Here is a 23436-nt window from a genome sequence, read left to right as displayed (position 1 = left end):
CTTTCACTTCTTGAGCAAGTTGCTGACTGTACAGTATTGTATACTGTATAAAAGTGATAGTACTTCTTTGTTTTAAAGTTTCTTGTTCCTGATTCATATTCATCTGGATTTGGTCGCCCTTTGCGTTCGCTTTGCTTGTCATAAACCAGCAGCAACCGAAACCGAAATTGGCTCATCTTCAAAGGAAACATGATGAGTTTGTCATTTAACAAATGAGGCCTTCATTGGGTTTCTTTCACTGATAATAGACAGAATCCAAGAACATTCTAACAATGGATATAGTGATTTCTGTATGCTGACCTTAACGTATATGTTGTCCCAAAATATCAATATGTTTATAGTCAGCAGTAGTCTGATAACCACAGCCCATATACTGCTATCAAATCCAACAAAAGACAAACTGCTATGAGAAATACATTTCCTGCAGTGAAATAAATGACATCAAGTTAATAGTTTTGGGACCGTTTATTGCTTTTTTTCTAGTGTGATGGATTGTTTGTTAAACATTTATGGATGGCAGAAGACAAGGTCACTCAGTTTGGAAAGTCATATTTTCCTCATCATCCATATTCAGTGCCTGCAGCTGGAATGGAGAATATGTAGGCTAGTAGGATTGCGGTAAAGAACTCTGGCCAGTGGCGGCCATGACATCAGCTGTTCACTGCCATCCCGTCCCTCCTTTGACCTTTGCGTGGTCAGCGGCTCTTAACCATTGAAACTATAAACTCACTAACACCCAAGTGTTTTCTTTACTTTAGGGATATTTTGACAGTAGTAAGAAATGCATTTCTCGTGGCGTGTGTTGTATTCCCACGTTGGTTTTCCATGCGGCTTTGAATATAGACTTTTTGTGTATTGTGTGAATTTTGAATCATATCTCAAAACAAATTCTCAAGTATGTGTGAAATATATTTTAGCATTATAAGATTACTGAGATCTCCTTATTCTATCGGTGTGTTTCCCAGGAGAATCATTGTGCAAAGATTCCAGGTAAAAGACTCAGACTGTTACTCAGCTGTCCATTTTGTATCTGTGAGGGTGTGTGCTGTGTTTTCTGTGTGAGCATGTATGTGTGTATATCTGAAGGAATACTAGAGATTTTAGATGGAGTGTAGCCTCTATGTGTGCAAAGATTAGTGAGCAGAGATTTGTGATGTGTGAGAGATTTAAAAAAGCTGCCTTAAAGGTGTGTGTGTGTGTATCTCTGTAGACGTGGGGACAAAAATCTGTTGACACAAGGTCTCAGTCATTAAATGTTAGAGTGAAGACTTGCTTTAAGGTCAGGTTAAGGTAAGGGCTGGAATTAGTCAAGTAATGTTTATTGTTAAGCCTCCAGGAAATTAATGCAAGTATATGTGATGTCCCCAACAGTGATGGTAGTGTGTGTGTGTGTATGTGTGTGTGTGTATGTGTGTGTGCAGAGACCACTCAGTTAGCTTGGGCCTACATCAGATATGAGACTCAAGCTCTGCCTTGAGAGCACCTATCAGGTAACACATAGACACAAAGACTCAAATCACATCATCCTGCCACACGCACACACGCACACACACATATCTTGCAGCAGAGCTACCAGGTGCTGTGGCTTGGCTAATTGAACAGAGCTCATTGATTGGCCGGTCATCTGAGATGGGAAGTGCTTGGAAATCTATAGCCAGAGGCAACAGGGAGATGGTGATGGCTGTGTAGCAGGGAGACAGATTTGTGGGACATTGACAGTTGACCGTGTGTGTGTGTGTGTTTACGTGTGTGGACTTTTCAGCTACTTCAGATTGATTTCAGCATTTGTTTATTTGTGAGTTGGAAAAAAAACAGAAGAATCTTGGTGTTTACCAAGGCTCCACTGAGCACTCACCTCTTCATACTAACCACAGTGTCTGTTCACAGACATTCACATTATCAATGACTCATTCAAGCCCCAGAACAGAATTCAACAGTTTTTTCAGCCCAATTTGTTCACAAACCTTTCAAATTAAAACTACTTAACAATAATAATGTGCTAACAGCTTGAATGCGAGGACCATATAGTGCAAATATGGGTGAGAAAGTGGATCAATCTGCATCTTCTCTGTCCTGCTTCTTTTAACTCTTTTAGTGATCAAGAAATAAGTGGTTGAGTATGCACAGGACGGCCCTCTGGAACTGTAAAATATTTCCCCAACAAATACAGTTTAAAACAACACTATTCTTTTGAGAGAAATAACTCCATTACAGACTATCCCCTACAGAGTAAAGTAAGAGTCAAAAAAGCAGCAGTTGTCAGTAACTTGCCACCCTGCTGCCCTGATTGCAGCATGACTTTCCCGTAAACTATAGCTTTTAGATAATGGAGATGATCCTATTTTTTTTTTTTTTTTTATCCCCAAGGGAAATAAAATTTAGCCAGTTGTGCTGGGACTGAATCTCAGTGGGATGCATGTCTGCTCTTGTGGAAGTCAAACAGAAGTAGGTCTTTGTTCCAGTTTGAAATTTCTGCCTGTGTTTGAATTTTGCCACATTTTTGCTTGAAACAAATCTACATTTTTGTCAGTGTCTTGTTAGCACTGGTGTTCTGCAGCGGGTACAGATCTTCCACCCAGTACATCCCACTCTGTGCATTGTATGAATCTGTCCATGGTGCTGTTTTTCTTTTTTTTTTTTTATCTCCTAATGACGTGATGTGAAAGCCGCTGGAGGGAACTTCCTCCTTCCTGTTTGGTGACACAGTGAAAACATTCACAGCAGGACACAGGCACACACACACACACACACACACACACACACACACACACACACTACCTACCCCCAGAAGCTCAGAGAGACAGATAAAAGAGTATCTCTGTCTAAGTATCCGGAAATGTGCATGTGTGCGCGAATGAGTGGGTGGTGAGCTGTGCTGATGGGAACAAGGGATGGGAACGAATGAATAGAGGGGGTGATGAGAAGCATCTCTCCGCAGATTAGGACAGATTGTTTTCCCAATAAAAAAAAAGAACATTCTCTTCTTTCTCTGTTATTCTCCCTGGGAGATGGAAGCAGACTTTGAGGGTCAGCTGTGAGAGCAGGACTGCAGTGAGAGAGAGAGAGAGAGAGTGTGTGCGTGTGTGTGTGTGTGTGTTCGCGTCGTGAAACATCTCACTTTTGCATATTCAGGAGCACAAAACTTGCCGGAAGTCTCTTAATTTTTTTTTTTTTAGCTTGACTCATGCACATTTCAAACTCCTCATTTAAATGATCTAATTAAATATATTGACTCTAAAGGAGTCAAAATGCTAGACCTTCAGCATTGCTTGCAAACACACACGACCACACACAACCATACACACCCTCCATTATCGCAACAATCCATATGTTACTATTATTACCAACATGATCCATATCTTCCAGGGAAGAAATTTATCCTGGTTATCTCCGTTGCAGAGCTCATGGATGCCATGCCAGTGGTCCCCAGGGTAACCAGGTTTAGTATGCAGGATGTGGACCTCTGCTTTAATCCATGCCGAGGCCTCTGTAGGTTTTGATTATTCTCTCAGTTACATACAAACGCATGCACACATACACACATCCACGCATGACCTGCATACTGAATTGCACACACGGTGGTCTTTGTGGCCTTGATTATTTTCTCCTCTGTTTCTCTCCTGTGTGCTGGGGGTCACGATACATGATCCCAGCCTCCTAAAAGACCTTCTAATCAATACGCTGATCAGCGTGCATGTGTGTGTGTTTTTGTATGAGAGAGTGATACATCACACAACATGAACAAATTACCGTTTTTCGAACCTCAGGGTCACGCGTATTCAAGGATTCCAGGAACTTTTATTGTCATACCAGCTCACATTTACATGTTTGTGGTACAAAATTAAGACTCGGGTCCCGGGAGAAATGAGTAAAATATAAAATGAAAAATTGAATGAGAATAGAAATATAAATACAAATAGAATATAAACTGAACATTTAAACAAAGAAGCCAGTTTAGCATGTGCAGCATAAATATGCATGTGCAAGTATGTGGTAGTCCAAGAAAGTATTCTGTAATAAGCACGATTGCATTGGCCGGGAATCAAACCCGGGCCTCCCGCGTGGCAGGCGAGAATTCTACCACTGAACCACCAATACCTTTATGTCTGTGGTATTGTGCAATGATGAGCACACACATACTATCACGACAGTTGAACAGATTGATTATAGGCTCTTATTTTGTAAATCAGCTTGTAGGGTGCAAAGAGTCATTGGCAACTGGGAAGAATAGACCGATTATCATCCAGGCCGATCATCAGATCTGATATTCAGCAATTTTGGGATTATTGGTATTGATTTTTTTGTCTCATTGCCCATGAAATAAATTATTTAAAGAATTGCATACTCTGATTCAGCTGCCTCTCTCTGCTCTCACTCAATGTCCGGTCCACAACACTATCTGATTGGTTACATGTCATGTTAAATAGCCTTTCAACACCGAATAATATGAACCTGAAAAGTAACTAAGCATAAGTAGCTCAAAATTGCAGGTGAAAAAAGAAAACAAAAATATTGTCATCCCTCGGTCCAGATATTGGGTATCGGTCTTTTTGCTAATAATTAGTTTCAACCCTGGAAAAAAAAAACCCATCTTGCTTGATCCCGACTTCACACACATGGAGACAGTGTGGGATTAGGTTGCAGTGTTCTCCCAATGATGTCTTAACAGTGTGGTAATGGAGAACAGGAGCCAGAGGAGCTTCTACTGAGAGAAAACTGATATTCTCAAATGGGACGTGCAGACATGCAGTCACAACTGCAAATCCTGAGCAGCCCAAATACACCAGCAAGGGCAGATCGTATCTGTTTTTCAGATAAATTTTTTCTGGATGTATTAAAAATCTGGCCGTCAGCGAATTTAAAGGATAATCAAGATTTGAGTGTCTGCCAGGACAGACTCAGAAATGCTGAACACGTTTTAAGAGCAGGCAAAGACAGACTTGAGAGCGAGAGATGTTTCGAGGACACAAGAGGAACTGTGTCTCCGGATTATAGCAAGCAGCGGGGGTTTCCTTTGCTCCGCGTCTTCAAAGTTACGCTCTCACTGTTGTCAGTTTGATCATGGAAACTCAAACTGAGCGCAGAGTAAACAGCAGCACCTCCTGGGTCCGTGTGTTCAGGGCACATGTACTGAATGTACCCTTGAAGACTTTGGGTTTTTGTGTTGGTGGTCAGTGTGTTATCGTTCTGCTGGTGAGATTCAGTTTCAGACCTTTGCAAGAAAGTGCACATACTCAGAATGCTAATAACTTCAGCGTAAAGGGGAAAGTGCTACAGTTTTGTTGGTGCAAGTCCTTCACATCTGTGTCCTGTTGTGCTAAAACATAGCATGTCTTGTGGCTGCAATACATTTTGGTCTGTCAAGGAAACTGAAGGTTATCTCCTCTAATCTCTGAAATGTGAAGTCTGTTGCGGGCGTTTTTTTTTGTTTTAAAAATCAAAGTTCAAAGGCGAGTTCTCGTTTCAGTTTAGGCTGAGAAATTTGTGAAAAGTTATTAAATAAATCGTAACATGGTTATTTTGGTGTACTATAAATGTCAATATGGTTTGGAGGCAGCACTGGCTTTTATATCCCAATATCGAGGCAGCTGTGAAATAACTTTTCAACTGGGCTTTCTTCTTTGTGTTCTCACAGTGGAGTCTTTTGGCCAAGGCAAGTGAACGAGAAACATTTGATCCCCTGTAAACAACTCCTGTTTCCATGCTATTAAGCACAGCTCTGAAATGCCCAGTGGAGCTGGTTGGGTAGTTAACAGGGGAGGACCTCGATGTTCCAAACATCACTACTTTTCTTGCTAAAGCTGTTAGGTTAAATAAAGGTGAAACACTTTTTTTTTTTTTTTGGTTTCTCTTCCAATTTCCAGCTTTCGAGGATGTGCTGCTCTCACTTTCTCACATTCATATTTTATTACTCTCCATCAAATATAAATGCGTTTTTTTGAGACATCACCACATGCCCACAAACAGACCCCACTACCATTTTAGTGCCAAATCAGCGTCAACCTTTCAGCATGTGCTTCCACCTCCAGCTCTCTGTGTAGAGTTCTGATTTTGTGAAGTAAAATGCACCCTAAGGGTCATGTACTGCCTATTTGTTCCCTTGTGTGAAGAAAAGTGTTTAGTTAAGTTACCTGTAACTTTCCAGCCACCTTCTTTCATACTTCCCCCCCTATAATAACTCTCTACAATGGACCAACTTTATTTTCTCCTTTATTAAAATAAAATTACACCCATAATGACAGCAGACTGGCTGCTGATGCAATGCCAGCTCAGTGTGAAGTAGAAGTTGCTCTTTATTTCAGTGTCCACCGCCGCCGAAATAAGATATTTCCTCTCTTATCCTTTTTGCTTTGCTTAAACACTTTTATTAGATGCCTACAGACAACAGAGATGAACTGCTTTTCACCCTTATGCTTGCAATTTCTGTAATATATTCCTAGATGCCTGAGAAGGAATTGTTTATTTCACTTTTTTTTTTTTTTTTTTTAAGTTTTCATAAAATATTCAATTAGCAGTGCTTGAATGCATGCAGACAAACCGCTGCAGAATGTTGGCCAACTTTTCAGCAACAGTCCCTCGTTATTCCTGCCTGTGCATCCCTCACTGTGAAATATGTTCGTGTTTCTATTTATGATTTTTCATTATCTAATGTGCAATTAGATGTGTTTATATGGGCACATTCTCACTGCAGCCAACTGTTTACTGCCTCTACGGTGCCAATACATACGTTACACAATTCACTCCTCTCTCTCATATATATGAACAACTTGATTTTGTTATACTTTATATGATTTTCTTTGATCAAATATACAATTAGTGAGCTTTGTTGCAGGCTTACAGCTCCAGCACTGGAGTGAGTACCAACTCTATACAAGGCTGATGATGCGAGCCATTTGTCTATGTTCTCTCTGTGGGCTCATCAATGAATCTGCTTTCTGATATTGCCCCAAAGAATATGCTTATCTCTTCAGCGCTGAACCATCTTTACCTTTTTCAGAGTGCATTTCAAATCTTGTTTTACGAATATAAAGCTGGTTTTCCTGCTCCAGGTCTTTCTATGTTAGCAAGTAGGCAACATGAAATGAAGCCATCTTTAGATATGTTTGTTTTGCCTTTGAATGGAGAGAAAATAGTCAAATTCAAAATCTTCTCACATGTATATAAATTTGTGTTTGTTCTACTCACATTGCCTCCAGTCTTACTGATTGGGGCTGAAGATTGCTAATAGTAAAGACATTAAGGGAAGTGAAGAAAGAGCAGTCAGTCATTCTAATAAATACAAATGGTCACAATCTAACAACTTCTGGGAGCCACAATTAGAAGCAATAACAAATTACTCAAGTTTTACCCACTTAAATGGAAACTATATTTTGTGCCATTTACGCCAGTCCAGCCTTCAACTTCTGTGCTCCCATTTCCCTCCTCATCTCATCCATCCGAGCAGCACTTCAACTCCAACTTTCCCCATTCATTTTCACCTGCTTGTTAATTTTCCTCATTCTCCCTTCCGCTCATCTCAAGGGAGCCAACCGGGCTCCTTTTTTTTTTTTCCCACCTAGATTAAGACAATTTCTGGTAAAGTTTAGGTGAGCCATCATTGATGGTTGAATTCACAGTCTGGCAAAATGTGCTGTGGTAAAACGAGTTACATGCCAAGTGTGATACTTTTTGGCTTATTGTTTGCTGTGGAATTACTGCCTAATAGTTCATTTTTTATTAGGTAATTCCGTTGCTCAGTTGCATTTTATGAACCAAGTATTTCTTGTGTGTGTCTGTATAAATTGAATGCCAACTGTCTGCTCTCTGGGGTGTTCCCCTCTTTCAGCTCTGTACTTCCTGTGTCACAAACCAAAGGCGCTTTGCCAAGGGGATATCCAGTTTTTGCCAGCTCAGTGACCAGTCACATATTGGTCATTCACCACAGGGTTGTCCCTCTACTTGTGGAACACACACATACATACATACATACACACACATGCATGCATGCCAACCACAGAGTTGTGTCAAAAGCTGTAGGAAGTGCAGACACTGTGAGAGGACACAAACACACTCATTGGAGTCGGATGCAGCTCACAAAGTACAGATTTTCTTCCTTTGGGAATGAATATTCTCTGTGTTGGTGGGTGTGTTTTTGTGGGGAAGCACTGTGGTTTTGTCATACTGCAGTGTGGTTGTTGGTTGCTGTTGAGAATTTAGTTCACTATTCTCTCACATCGTATTGTAAATGTCCTTCCAATAACTGTACCATCCATTTGAGTGTGTGTGTATGTGTGTGTGTGTGCACTGTGTTCCACTCACATAAAACCTCTTCACAGCAATTTTAAATAAGAGAAAAATTCAATAGGGACATTGTCTTCAGCACCTCCCTTTTCAGCTGTAGGAGGCATAAACAAACAAATAAAAATAAAAACAAAACAACAGCCAATACATCCTAATGCCTGCCCTGAATAGCCAACACACACACAAACAAGGACATACACACTCATTCGCTCTCTCATTCCCTCTTGTCTGCCAGCCTGCCGGCAGAAGTGTTTGTCTGCAAAGGAAATGGAATTTGATGATGAAAGTACCCTTGAAGCAGACACACGCACACATACACAAACACGCACACACAGCTCCTAAATTTCACTGACATGGCAATATGACAGAAAATGTGTTTTTTTTTTTCCCCTCTGTTTGGCGGCGGGCATCAGTGGCTGTGCTCTCGGAGAGATGAGTGATGGAATGATAGGGGTGCTGGTGGAGGAAGAGATGCTGCTACAAGAGATACTGAAGGGGAGAGAGGAGGGTAAGAGATATCAGTAGAAGAAAGAGAGGAGGAGGAAAATGGAATAAATGGAGTGGTCCCACAGCAAAAGACTTGGAAGGGAAATTGGGGAGGTCAAGAGGATTGGACAAATGTTTAAAGAAAGGAGAGAGGCATCTTGAAAGTGGGAATAGAGAGAGGAAGAGGAGGTAGTGAGAGATGAATGGTGCCAAGATAAAAGAAGTGGTTGAAAAGAAAAACTAAAGAGAGAGGGGAAAGCTTTACAATGGCCTTACTCGAGTGTAACAAATGAAAAGATGTGCTGCGTTAGCACTTAATGCAAAGCTTGCTAATGGACTTGGAGCGCATGCATCTACCGCAAAATGGAAGGAGACTCTGTACCAATATTCTTCTGTCACAAATCAACTGAGAGAGGATATGAGAAATGATGTAGTACGGACTACGTTGGACAACCAATTGGTCACTGACCAAAGTTTGGCTCGAGTGTGTTTGGATTTTCCTGAGTCTGTCTAAATTCAACATTCATGTGTTAAATTCCCAGTCTTTGTCATGAACAAAAATGGCTTTAGTCATCTGAGTTAGCTGTTGAGTGTTTGTCTAACATTGTGGACATTCAAATATGAAATTCCTCTTTCTTTTCAAAAAAAAAAAAACAAAGTTCCACTTCTGTTCTTGCTGTGCTGTGGCATAAGAATGCGTCCTGTTAGAAGCATGGCTACAAAACCACAACAATAAACTTACTTAAACTTACATGCAACTTCCAGGTCTAAGACACTGGAGTTGGCTAACAGACTCTTTAAGTGTCAAGACACTAGGAGCTGGATAAGTGTCATGTCAGCATCAGCTAAATTTCGGGGTGTATTTTTTTCATGGAATCAGGACTGTGGGTTCAGTGCTTTACAGTGGTGTTAGGAAGCACTTATTCGATAGACAGAAGACTGCAATTATTCTGAACGCTGAGTAATCGTTTAAGTCTTTTTTTGCATTTTGTCACGTTTGGCTGTTGGAAATTGTGATGGACACTTTTCATAGATTTTTAGTCTTTTATAGACCAAAGCTTAATCAATAATGTAAATGTGCATTAGCTGAAACCTTAATTACAGTAACCTATAACTGCGTTTGTGTACAGTGTAGTTGCATGTGACTACTGTTTAAAAGTAGACCTGGAAATTCTAAACTTGTTGTTTATAAGGGGACACATAAAACATTTGTTGCACAGCAGCAGCCACTGTGGACACAAGAGTGAAATTGTTCATCACTGTCAGTCGGCATTTCTCCTGTTAAAACTTACATTGTCTCACTTGTGAAAGAACATGAACAGAACCTATTTTAAGTTCTTATTTTATCATATTACTTTGCTGGCCTACATTGTGTTTCCAAACTGATATAAGCATATATTAGCAAGAGTTTTGTGAAATGCATACAGCACATTTTTGTGCACTCCCCCGCGGGTTAAGACTCAAGATAGCACACTAGAATAGAGCTGGCTAATCCAAAGATAGCAACCCTCCGAGGTTACAGGTCCCGAAAGTGTTCTGATCACCCTGTGGTAATAACACGTTTTGCCCTAGGCAGACTTCTTTCCTTCGCTTTGGAGAGATTACACCTCGTACGTACGGATCAAACTGTAAGTGGGCATGGTGACGTCCTGGAGACGAGTAAGACCTTAGGGTAGCACGGATTATTCAGAGCTCGAGCTACATGTAGCTCTTATTGTCACACACTAAAACCTTCCCTGTCTCATTTTATTTCAGTTTGTCATCATTTTAGCTCTTCCCCTAAATACCTTTTAATGTCAGCTTTCCCGTTTCAATCAATGATGCACTGTTGCAATTTGGCTGTTAAGGTCGAGGCAATAAAAAAATATAACGCTGTTATAAGATGAAATAAGATGTAAGTGTTACTGAAGGTAGAGGAAATAAATGGAAGCCAAGCTATGGGAAGAAGGGGTGGAGAAGAGAGGAGGATGGATGGCAAAAGAGAGCAATACAGAGACACAAGCATGCAGTGCACAGGAGGTGTTATTTTGTACTTCATCATAACACTGGGTACTGGCCGCCGGCTTAGCCTAACTCTCCACAGACGCATCTGTTTATCTTCCATCTCCACCCCTTCATCCCCCCCCCCCTTCCACCTCTTCACCACCATATGTATCTCTTTTATCTACCCTTTTCTGTCTCATTTGTCCTGAATCTGTCCTTACTCACTGTTCCTCCTGCCATCCCGACAACATCTACAGCTTTACCCCTTTAGCAATCAATAACCGTGTCCAGACTCTTTAAAATACTTGTTCTCAATGAATGTTCAGAATATCCGAATGTGACATTAACATGTGGTAAATCCTTCAATCCAAAAGATCCTCTGAGTCATCTGAAACTGTTAGTCTGTGCCTACTAATTTGTAACTGATATAGATTTGCCATAACAAGGGAGATCAATAAGAGATAATGACAGTTACCTGGCTTGACCTCCTCAAATGAAATGAGTGCTGCATATTGCTGTAACCATCCTGTTATCAAAGTGAGTATGTGATGTTGCTTTTGGCCTTTTCATCAATTATAGTATCAGCAGGCATGTTACTGTTGACTCTCCCAATTATTAGTGTCAGCTTCAATTAGCTGAGACAACACAGTTATTGATCGGAGTCAGCACTCAGACACCCTCTTCCTTAGAGGTCATTCGACAGGCATCCCGGCAGCTAGAATAAGACACTCTCACACAACTTGAGTCAAATTTTGGTTAACTAATCTCACATTCCTCATCACACACTTTTAATAGATAATAGATTAATAACTTTTAGAGCACAAAAATGCAAAATTAGTCAGCCCACCACTTTGGTCCAGACTAGAATGTCTCAACATCTATTAGATGCATTAAAATTACATTTTGTACTCACATTCAAAGTATCTAGAAGATGAATCCCACTGACATCGGTGGTGGCACCACCGTTGGTTTGTCCCGGTTTGTACTTGTTTATGTTGAAATACCTGCAAATCTGATGACCCGTCAGCCCTCCACCAGCCTCAGCAGAACTTTGTGTTTGTATCAAGTATTAGTATTAATAGTAGTATTAATAGTCATTAGTAGTATTAATGACCCGTGTTACATTTGCTGTAAAAGGCCATGGGATATGATCGAAAGCTCCGGGAGTAAAAGTCGTCCCTGTGTTGAATATTTACCAAAGAGCTTGAATGAAGTTTTCGTCATCTCATATTCTCACTTTTTTAACAACACACATGCACACACCCAATTCACAGATTTTATTTCCCTTTCCTCCACCCTCTGCTATCTCTCTCCAGAGGTCAGTAACATCTTGCAATCTTCTCTAGATCAATAGGTCATGTCATTATGCTGCTGGTGGAGTTTCAACCACGACCCGGCACAACCTCCCTGGACTATCTCTGCACACTAATGACCACAAGCACACAACACATATTTTATCTGGTTGGGATATTTTTTTACTGTTTTAATGTACTTTTTTGTGGGAGCTCTTGACAATTCATACTAATGACCAGACATGTCATGGTGACAGTTCTGAACTCATCATATCTTTCTAAAAATAATTTGGGTAGCTTCAGTCTGTCTTTGTTTGCAAGTATAGAATTGATTGTCAGAGATGAAAGGGAAAAAAAACACAAGGCAAGTGAAAGTGGTGGTTGACGGCCTTGCTGAACCTCTACGTTCTTTTCATTAACCTGAAACCTGTTTTTTTTCCTCCCCTCGTCTATGTTTCACAGGGAGAGTTGGCCATGAGTGCTTTGTTCATCTGTACGTTGTTCTTCCTTTGTAGTCTTCTCAAAAGAGACACAATGTTTAGAAAGTGCATTCTGCTGTTATGGAATGACCACTGAAATAAGTCTTCATAAGCTGAGTACTTCTGACAGCAAGTACATTCCTACTGTACTCTGATTTGCTTTTGCTTGACACAATCCAGGCTGTGGTAATGGAAATAAATAAATATATGTTGCACTCTTGCACGAGAAAAGGAGGCAGAGACAGAAAAACAGGCACCACTGTGTGTTGTGGGCCAGCCAAGGATGTTTTGCTTTTTAAAAGGTGTCTCAGCCCCCTCCCTGGAGCAGATCGAGGTTAGAGGGGTGTCTGCTGCAGGGAAATCAGCAGCCAGGCTGAACTAATGGCCCCTGACAGGGAGGGAAGAGGCTGAGAGGAGTCGAGCGAGGTTAAGAGGGGGTTGCGAGGGGGCGATGAGAGGCAAGTAAGAGGAGGGAGTGGCGGATGATGTGCGTCGCTGAAAGACGGGTCGTATGGATGGTTTGGTGGAAAGATTGTGAGAGTGAAGTACGTTTGAGAAACTTGAGAGGGAAGAAGGGATGGATAGATGACCTGGTAAGAAAGGAGAGCAGGAGTTGGAGGATTTTTGTGAACGACAGAGAGAGAGAGAGAAGCAGAAGTGGTTAGATTGGCAGTTCGTTAGCAGAGATGGGTTAAGAGGATTTGTGTGGGAGAGACATTTAGAGAAAGTTTCAGTCATTGAAATTCTAGAGGAGGATTTTGCATCTCTCACCAGCGTCATGCCTCAGCGTGCATGAAGAAACAGGACAGAAACCAATCCACCCCACTGTGCTCCTCAGTTTACTCGGCTGCAGTTGGAGATGTTTGCCTGTAGTCTTACAACGCTGCTTTATTTTTTAATCGTTCTCACGCAGTCTTGCAGTCTTCTCTGAATTCTTTCTCTTGTTCAGCTGCTACATGAAAATAAGCATGTTATCAGGGGGTTTGTTGATGGTGCTGAGCTTGTCATCTCTCACTTGCCCCCCTGCACACACACACACACACACACACACATTTTACTGTTTCTGCTGTATGTAGATTTCTTTTTTCACTGCGTTTGACAGTCAGCTGTGATGACACAGCGACCTCTGATCTGCCTCTCGACCTGAGGGGCATTGTACTGCATGTGTGTGTGTGTGTGTGTGTGTGTTGGTGGGGGGCAGGCAGAGCATGTCTGTCCTTTGAAACATGTGGCTGTTTGTGTATGTGTGACACTCAAAGAGTCTGTTTCTTGTCGCATCAATCACCGTGTCACCGTGTCAGCTGAACTTGCTCTCTCTGTCTGGATCCTCTTAAACCAAATATTTTTCAAGCGTGGTGCTTGAGAAAAATACTTGCTGTTTTATGCTGAAATGTTCTATTTCTTCCCGTTTTTTGAGTGACCTGGTGATCAGTCGACACTGTCACCATACATAATATTGACCAGTGGAGGTGGAAGATGATTTTGTTGTTGTTACAGAGTGAATCGGTGGCTGGAGGGGGGTTGACATTAGTGTGAACAAAGCAAATGGAATCACAGAAATTAAATGTTTTTTTCTGTTAGTTTTCACTGTGGACACTTTATCCTGTTCACTCTGTGCTCACTCAGTCACAAAGGCACACGCTGACGGGCCCACGTGTTGCAACGTCATCATCACAAACTTACTTCAGGTGACATGGGAAAAGCTTTTAGAAGGTCTTGTTTGTTTCATAAAGTTGCCCATCCTTTTTAATGCTGATCTTACACAGTCTCACCCGTGTCTCTACAGTAGTGAGACAGTTTGTCCCCGCTCTTACTTTTTGTGGCGCTTTATTTTCAGTCTCTTGTGAACTGTACCCAAATAAAGCACACATCAACAGATATTTATGTAGTTTTTCGGATGAGAAAACATGTTAATGAAAAACTAGCTAAATTAAGGCGCTTTATGAGCCAATGCTGCTATTAAAGCAGTCCTGTGCTGTGATTTACAATGTCGCCAGCAGTGTCCAGTACAGCAAAATCTGTGACAGCAAGTGACTTTGAATAGTTTTACAGTGTATATACCTGCCATATCAGCCAAACCTAATAGCCTCTGTATTATCTAATCCATATGTAAACAAGCACCATTAGCCTACAGCTGTGGCAGAGGGATTAATCACAACAGAATTTCACAGAATGCTTCAGCCATAACAGTAATTACCAGGCCTTACAATACATCAGGCAGTCATGTTTTTATCACCCAGCACATGCACATTGTGTGGAAATCCACACCTTTTTGTCACGGCGCCATTCTGTTTATGACAACGGTGTGACTGAATGTTTTTATGTTTGTATACATTTGCGGTGTGTGCGGGTTATTGAGGTTTTCACACAGCTGCACTTTGTGTTGTGAAAATACATCCTGAAAGACGTTAACATGAAAAAAACAAAACAAAAGCCACAAATACCCCTGATGGTATAAAAGAAATGGTCATGCTGTGTGCGTTTGTGTCTTTGAACGTGTTTATGCACTTGTGCATTCACTGTCCATCAGCCATCCTGAAGCATTTATACTCTCTATCTCGTACTTCATCCTCTTGTCATTATCTGTTCTTTCCTAAGAAGCAGATAGAGCTGTGGAAAGCTGAGAGAAGGATTGTCAGCTGTAAGGCTGCAGGCAAAGATCTTTGTCACTCAGTCCCCTGTCGCTTCCTCCTTACGTATCTCTCAGTGTCTGTCTTTGCCCCTCACATCCCACCCTCTCACTATCTGTTTCTCTGTCCTCTTGTTTTTCTAAAAGATAAAGAGAAAAATCCCCCAAAGTAGCAAACAGTCATCATTTATCAGAAATGGACAGGACCAAAACTCCCAAAAGGAAGTTTTGTTTGTTTATTTTTCTTGGTTTGTTTCCAGTCGCATTTTTTGCTCACTTTCCTTAATATGCCATCACTGGAGAACAAAATGTATGTGTGAACTTAGCAGTAATCAGACGTCTGAGCTCGCTGTAGTAGTGCTTGTGTAGGGATCACAGATTACATCGCCTGTCATCATTTTATATTCACTTCAAGCCACAGTGACCTTCCATTTTACTCAGAGTCAAAGAATAAATGCAAAAGCTCTACAAAATTACCACTGCTGTTCTGGAAAACTGACAGGTCTTGGCAGTGATGAAATATAACACTGGCATAGAAAAATTCGTGTTTGACTGGCACTTGTGGTCTGATAATTTTCTCTGCTATATTGGCTTGAACAAAAAACATAGCACTGATGTCATATTGTTCTTCAAATTTAATCTGTTTTGGCAGCAAACGCAGAAAAACAGTCAAACTCAATGCCAAATATGTACTCATGCCTTAAAAATCTTGGTACCTTTCCATCTTGGAAGTGATCTATGAAGAAGTGGTAGCACATTATCAACAGAGCGCATCAGGCCTGACTGAATCCTGACTAAAAAAAAATAAAGCAGCTGGTAGTGATTACAAAACAAGCAGAACTGACCAAAAATCAGCTCTTATGTTCTTGCAGATGTGCTCTGAAATCAAGGTTGTGTTCTCCCTGCTGAGGTGTCCTTTTGTTCTAAACGTGTCTCTTCCCTCTCTGAGGTTGTACTGAGGGAAACGGTAAGAAGGTAGACATACAAACTTTATATATACCTGTCTGTTTTATGCGCCTCATCAAACCTGCGAACGTCTTCTCACTTCTAAAATAAACACAACAGCAGACAACATTTATAGCCAAACTGTGACAGCACTGCCAAGAGAGGCTGGTAATTAATTAGTAAAGAATGCTTCCTCCTCTTGTGCAGAAACAACTTCCAAAAAAGTCACAGTGCTCCCTTCCCCAGCTCGAACACCTGGTGAAACTGGAGGCAAGATTTGGAAACGTGACAGCATCGTCATTAGTAACATGCAGGGTGCGACAAACTGATGTTTGTATATTCTCACAGAGGATGCTAAAAAATTTAAATGTGGCTTTAACGAACAGTTCAACACGTCTGCCGTGTTTTGCCTTGCAAATCTTCCTTCATAAATAACTTCTTCTAAATGTAATCATTTCTCCCCATCACTCTTTACCTTTTTCCTCTTCTGGATTCTCGCCTCCTTCACACTATCCTTGTTTTCTTTCTGTCAAATCTTTCCGTGACCTTTCCTTGCCATCCTCTTTCATTTATTTACTATTTTTTTATTCTTTACCATATCTGCATTCTTTATGATCATACTTGCACTTTTATTAGTTTCTCCTCACATTGTGAGGCTTTTTCTGCTGTTGCTGTGTCATTTCATAAAATAGTCAGCCAGCAGCCTGAAAAAGTAATAAAGATGTCTGTCATGTGCCTCATGTGAATTGGTTAGCAAGTCAGATCCTGACACCTTTTAAAACTTGGTTCCTTTAATATGCACTTTTCAGAATTTATATTTCATGTTTTTTTTCCACATTGGGGATTAGTAAACAACTTTGGGCATCCATTCCTATTTGATCTGACTTCCTCCTGTCTCGTTTTTGCATTCTCACCATCTGTCTCTCAGATGTACTTCACACAGCATTCCAGCGAGCCCCTGGTCCTGCTTCCTTTGTGAAGGACTTTTATTTCAACAAAATATTGAGCACTTTGGGGAAAAGCGAAAAACACGACAAGCCCTGTTTTATTTTCTAAAAATAATCCCGTCATGGTGATGAGCTGTGTGATGCAGAGAATTAGACAGCGTGCATGTGCTCATGCGTGTATGTTTTCATGTTCATATGTGCAGTCTGCGGGTGGGCGAGCATGTTTCGAAGCATGTGACAGCAACTCACAGGAACATGCAATACCTTGCTGACATTGCTGTAGAAACATACTGAGGGAGTGGGAACGTTGTCTTGGCCTTCATGTAACCTTGTATGTAGCTTTGTTGTCTCCCTTTGGCATTCTTACCATCTGCTGTACATGACATTCTCTTTCACCCTGTAAAAAGGGCATAATGCATTTCATAGAAGGATGGATCCATTCTGTTTTTGATGAGGGTTCCTCAGCTATGTGCCCTCTCAAACACCTTTCATCTTACTTCCTCAAATACAGCTTTTCTTCTTCTTTTTTTAAGCATTGAAATTCCAAAAATTAATGTTTTATAAAAGTTTCAGGTGTGATCGTTCGCGAACTTGAGGAAACCCTTCCTGCTCCTACATCAAGCAAAAGTTGGATGTCTACAATTTAGTCTGCAAATGCAAACGTCCAATAATGACACAGCTCTTCTCAAAAATAAAAAGGAGACTTGAAACATATTAGAAATTGCATATTATTTCTTAAACCTCCTTATCTTTTTTCAGTCAGTTTTTCCACTTTGGCCTCCACTATTTGGTGCAGGTAGCATTTAATTGGTTTGTGAGTCATCAGAGGGCACATGTATGTGACCTCAGGGAATGTTGGTGTGGATTTTATTAGATGTGATTTGAGGATTCATTCATGTTTAGGATTATTTTTTTTCAGTCTTGTTTTAATATTGAACCTGCAACACCAGCAAGCAGTAATGAAAAGTTTTAAAAATAGTGGGGAATGGACTGTGTATTCCTTAGGGGAAAGTTTGCATCTCTGCACAGGTCTTGCTGCTGGAATCTTTCGTGGCAAGAGGAAAGATTTCCAGATTGTGGATGCCAGATGGGACACAAGCTACCGTATAACTGTGCAACTGCATGATGGTCTGCACAATATTATAATAAATAGTTCTCTTGGTCTGTGGACTGGTTCATAAATATTGATGTAAGCAGGAGGAGGAGGAGAAGGAGAATGCTTCCTGATTCCAAGCTGGTGAGGCAAAAGATTTCCAAGATGAGGATGGCAGGTGGGAATCCAAACGGGGCTTTGCTGAGTCGGCACAGTATTATAATTAGTATCTTTTGGTTTGCTGATGTGTTCTCATAAATATTCATGTCTGGAGGCAGGTGTACTAGAGGAGACATCAGAAAGTTTCTCGGTGCCCAGAGGAGCCAAGCTGCCCAGGTCCATTACACTGGGCGTAAACCAGTCTGATGGGTGCTGGTGGTAGCAAGGGTGCGTAGCTGAACACACACACGCACGTATGCACGTGCACTTCACAGACGTGTGCATGCATCGTTCACGCGCGCATAAAAGACACAAAGCCAAACCACTTTCCTGTTAATGTGCCAGTATACAGAGAAGCAGTCAGTAGATAATACACACATACTGAACTTCTGTGTGTATGTGTGTGTGTTACGAGGTCAGTCTCACAGGTGACTTATCTCCGTTTCTCACCATGTTGCACCTTATCTTCACGAACACACATGTTCACCGTGTTGATGCACCTGTGAATACTTGGATGCAAGTACGTGTTCACTGGTATAATGCACAATCTCATTTTTAGGTTGTTTATTTTCATGATGTTCGGTGAGACCCTCTTATTAATAATTCTCATCACTACACCGCTGGGGTTTAGTGCTTTCAGAAAAGGTTCCTCACGCCATTTTTAAATACATTTTATCAGTAAGAATGACTAAATAATATGGCTCACTGTTCAACTAAATGACTCTTAAATGGTGGCCAGCTTACACTGTTTGTAGCTCTATTGTGCAGCGAGCCGATCATTATGACAATCGAACAGGGTCTTGATCATCCTGAAGGGTCTCATATTGCAATAATGATGTGCTCGCTGTACGTTATCCCGCTGATGACATTGCTGCTGTACCTAGCATTAATCATTTAGCATGAAATTACTCATTTCAGATTTAATCAATTTGCACAATTCTGCAAAGATGAACCGTCCACAGTAATGTCTCGTGGCACAAAGCGTCAAAGGTTAATCATGTATATCTACTTTGGAATTGAACGGTTAATGTGTAAAAAGTGTGCACGTGATAAACACTGAAGGTGTGGAGAAGCATAATGGATACACACCTCGGATACTACCCATATGAATTAATAAAGAAGACATATTTTTGCATAATAAGAAATATAGCATCTCAGGTCACAGGATTCCAAGGCCTCTTGTACCAGCAAATAGCCATGGCCTCACCCACTGAGTGGCTTTTTGTACGCAACTGCCCACTCACACATTCTGATGAGAGCGAGTAAAACAGACAAAAAGATCAGTATTTTTTTTTTTCTTTTTCCCTTTTGAACTAAATAAATATCTTAAACAGAGCAAAAGCTGTGCTGTACTTCCCTATTTAATGTAAGTGGATTAATATGATTAAATTATGTTGTCAGCAAAAGCCTTGACATTAAATTAAAATGGTGCAATGGTGTATGATAGCAATGAATTGCATAGACACGCTCGGCTTCTGCGCTCCACACACCAGGCTGTTCACTACACAGTAAACAGGCACACACACACACACACACACAAATCCTTGAAAACACGTCACTGAAACAGATTTTCTTTGCCTTCAAGTGAACATTTGTGGTGTTTCACTGGAAGATATCTTATCTTCGGGGAAATACAAAAGCACACACGCATTTGTCTCCCTGACATGTCGAAGGCGGTAGTCCAGCTGAAATCATGCTCACCCAAGGGCATCTCCCTCCAGATGTCATGTTTGTGTGACCCCTGGATATTGTGGGGTGTGTGTGTATATCAGTGTGCTAGAGATGCAGGAGTTGTTGCTCACATGGAGTAAAAAAACAGCTCTCATATATGTTCTGTTGCAACACACAGTCACCATCTGTCATACGCGCTGTAGCAAGATGTAGTAAAAGGCAGGAGACCCATTTTAAAGAAAAATCTTCAGTTTATGGTGCATTTGGATCAATTCAGGGCTTTCCTATGATTTAAACTCAGCTTGCTTTGGGATGTGTGTGTGATAAATTCAATTTAAAGCACGCCTCATGTGTCTCCTCAGCTCTGTACTCGATGCATTGAGTGATGTGTGGTCACATTAGATAAGCTTATCCCTTCTCATGTTTCCCTTCACCGTCAAGTGTGCAGAGTGAATTCCTCTTGTCTGTAGTTCATTATTCAGTGCCAACCTGAATTAAACATGCTCAGTTGTGGATTCGTTTCAAGAGATTTTTGGTAGAACATGAGTAGTTTGTTTGCAAACATACCCCATGTGGGATCTCCTACTATCAGACATAGAATTTAAGCTCTTTGATGTATCTCTGATCATCCATTATTTGTGCTTTACTTAAAATCTCTCTTTGCAACTTTGCACATTAGCTGTTAGCTGACTTCCATCAATGTGACAGTTTTTCTTCTGAGGTCGTCAGGCTGAGCAGAGCCTGAAAAAAAGTTAGGAGGTTCAGTGAAACAGGAGCCTTATGATCATGAAGCTGTTTTTTTCCAAAACCAATCTTCCCTAAAAAAAGCCATCAAGGTAAAAGTTCCCTAATAAGCAGCTTTCTGCATCATCTGCTTGTGTGTGTAATCTTTCCCAGTGTAAAGTTTCAAATCAAGCAAGCGTGGGCTACAGGGCAAAGGATTACACCTGTCTAATCTATACACGGCTGGCATCCATGTCCTGGATCGATGAAGCTGAGATCCATTGATTAATCCTGGATGGCCTGGGGGCCTGTGGGGTTCAGTCAGGGATGACCGTTTTACCACATTCCTGACAGTTTCATTGGTGTGTGTGTGTGTGTGTGTATCAGCATTAGCCATCTATTTGTACACGTTAAGGCATTATTTATGCCTTAGGCTACCCTACAGGTCACAAAGTATTGTATTATCATACTGCAGTTTGAAGTGTCACTGTACCATATGTGTAGATGTGTCCTTGTTGCCTCGTCTCATTTTCGACCTCTCGTGCTTGTGTACTGCAAAAATTGTTCAGTGCCTTTGCAAGTGCAGAGCTGCAAATATCAAAAAAAAAAAAAAAAAGAAAAGGAAAGAAACACATAGTTCTAATATTTAATTTGGACATCTGGGCTGTTTTAAAAGAAAATCTAAAAAAAAATCTTGTAATCAACCATAATTCAAGTTGGGATTTCGCTCTTATTGATAGGATGCCCACAAGTACTCTAAGCTGCCTGGATAATCTCATTTTCTTTGCAGCAGCTGTAACCCCAAATTTTAGAGCTTTAAACCTCTGCTTCCTTAATTGCGTAAACTGCAGAAAATCTGTTTTATTTTTGGAGGCTCAAGGTTTCCAGCCTTTCCAGCATAATGCAGGTGACAGACTTTATAACACAGCCACTTCGCGCAGAATTGCAGTTGTCAGCGCTGGCAAACACACACTTAATTGTCAGTGTCACACGTAAATACGTATGCGAATGCGCTCTCTGTGTGACACCCAGGTAAACACACACTCTCAGTCATCAATCTGCTACATTACACACACACATGCAACTGTCAAATATAAAAAATGCACATTAAACAACACACACGCTCTCTCTCTCTCTCTCTTAAACTCACACACTCACACCCACGCACGCACACACACACACACACACCAATCAGTCACTTACATTGAAGCGGCGCCCTGCCACTTGCTCCACAATGGTATTACAGTGGCTCTCAGCCTGTTATGATCTCATTCCAAAAGCATTCAGCGGTGCCACAAAGCAATTCCAAACACATTTCCAAAACACATTTTGCTGCGCCACAAAGTGTTACATCCATCACTGGGGGAATAAGGCGTAATGACCGACAGACACTGTAATAGTTGATTCCCCTGCCAAGGAAAGGCGCGTGCATGTGTGTGTATATGTGTGTGTGTTGGCACATCAGAGCGAGAGAGAGATCTCAGTCGATCTATTGCGCTAAAGTCAGGATGATCTCTCCCAGCTCTAATGCCCATATATATTTAATGAAGTGGTGAGGGAATAAATTATACATCTCTACCTATTTCACCCTCCCTTTCTCACTTCCTCTATTCTGCTTTTTCTTTTTACAACTTCCGCTAATCAACCTCCGTCCTACTACCTGTCCCCCTCCCCCTTCTCTTCTTTATCCAGGCTAAAGCATAAAATAGATGCACTTAATGTGTGGCTAAGCTCTCAATTTTTGTATGTTTGCACTCAAAAAAGAAGTGAAGGATCAGTTGAGATGTGTGCAACGCCCGCATGAGAAGAGCTGCTTTGTAAAAATGATGGAAACTGTGAGGAGACGACGAGAGACATGGAGACTGAGTTGAAAAGAGAGAGTGGCACGAGAAAGATGAAACAGAATCTGAATACATAACTAGAATGGGGGGGTACTACCATTTCTAAGAAAGGAAAAGAGATGAAGATCATGAGCAAGGAAGAAGAAGAAAGAGGACTGTAAATATTTGTACCTGATTGTGCGTCTGAGATGAAATAGCGAAGGAAGCAGCAGAAAGGAGAGACGGAGAGGTGTGGGCTGCCAGTCAAAGTGCATATACTGTACAGTGGGAAAACTCCAAAATGTTGTTAACCTCACAGTAACCCTGCTCTCAGCCTCTTCAGCTGTAAGTGTGTTTATGCGCGTGAATTATGCACACAAATGTGTGTCCACTTGTGTACTGTAAGTGTGGTCCATGCGCAAAAACACCCTTTGTGTCATTTTTGTACCTGGATTTGTGCTCACATACATAGCGTGTGTGTGTGTGTGTGTGTGTGTGTGTGTGTGTGCAGATGCAGCAGGCTGCCAACAGGGAGCTTCAAAGCCCTCAGACACACACACACATGCACACAGATGCTGCCTTTCCTCTGATCTTCTGATGTGTCCCATAAGAGGAAGAGAAAACAAAAGAATAGACGTGTAATTAGTGCAGTCAGTGCAATTTCAGCATCCACACTGCAAGCCTTTTCATGCAAAAGAGAGATTCTTATTTTTAAGTTTTATTTCATCTGATGTCCAGTATGATAAAATAAATATTAGTGTCAGTGTGGTACAACACTGCGATACACCAGGATAGAGCTGGACAGAGTAGAGTAGGCTGGAACTGGAAAGATTGGAAAGATCAGCTACATTACAGAAGGACAAAACCAGACAAGAGGAAAGTAGAGGACGTAAGTACCACAAGGATAGAGAACAGAAAGAATTGATGTG

General features: G+C 41.1%; 1 protein-coding gene and 1 non-coding gene across 6 annotated transcripts in view; one reads left to right on the top strand and one right to left on the bottom strand.

Annotated features, from left to right (window-relative positions):
* Nucleotides 1-23436, top strand: part of grm8a (glutamate receptor, metabotropic 8a) — a 252609-nt gene that overhangs the window by 39872 nt on the left and 189301 nt on the right. The window lies entirely within an intron of this gene.
* Nucleotides 4028-4098, bottom strand: trnag-gcc. Its single transcript has one exon. It is a non-coding gene; the product is annotated as a tRNA-Gly (tRNA).

Source organism: Scatophagus argus, chromosome 22 (genome assembly GCF_020382885.2).
Source record: "Scatophagus argus isolate fScaArg1 chromosome 22, fScaArg1.pri, whole genome shotgun sequence".
NCBI classification, from domain to species: domain Eukaryota; kingdom Metazoa; phylum Chordata; class Actinopteri; family Scatophagidae; genus Scatophagus; species Scatophagus argus.
This window is presented reverse-complemented; position numbering and strand designations above follow the sequence as displayed.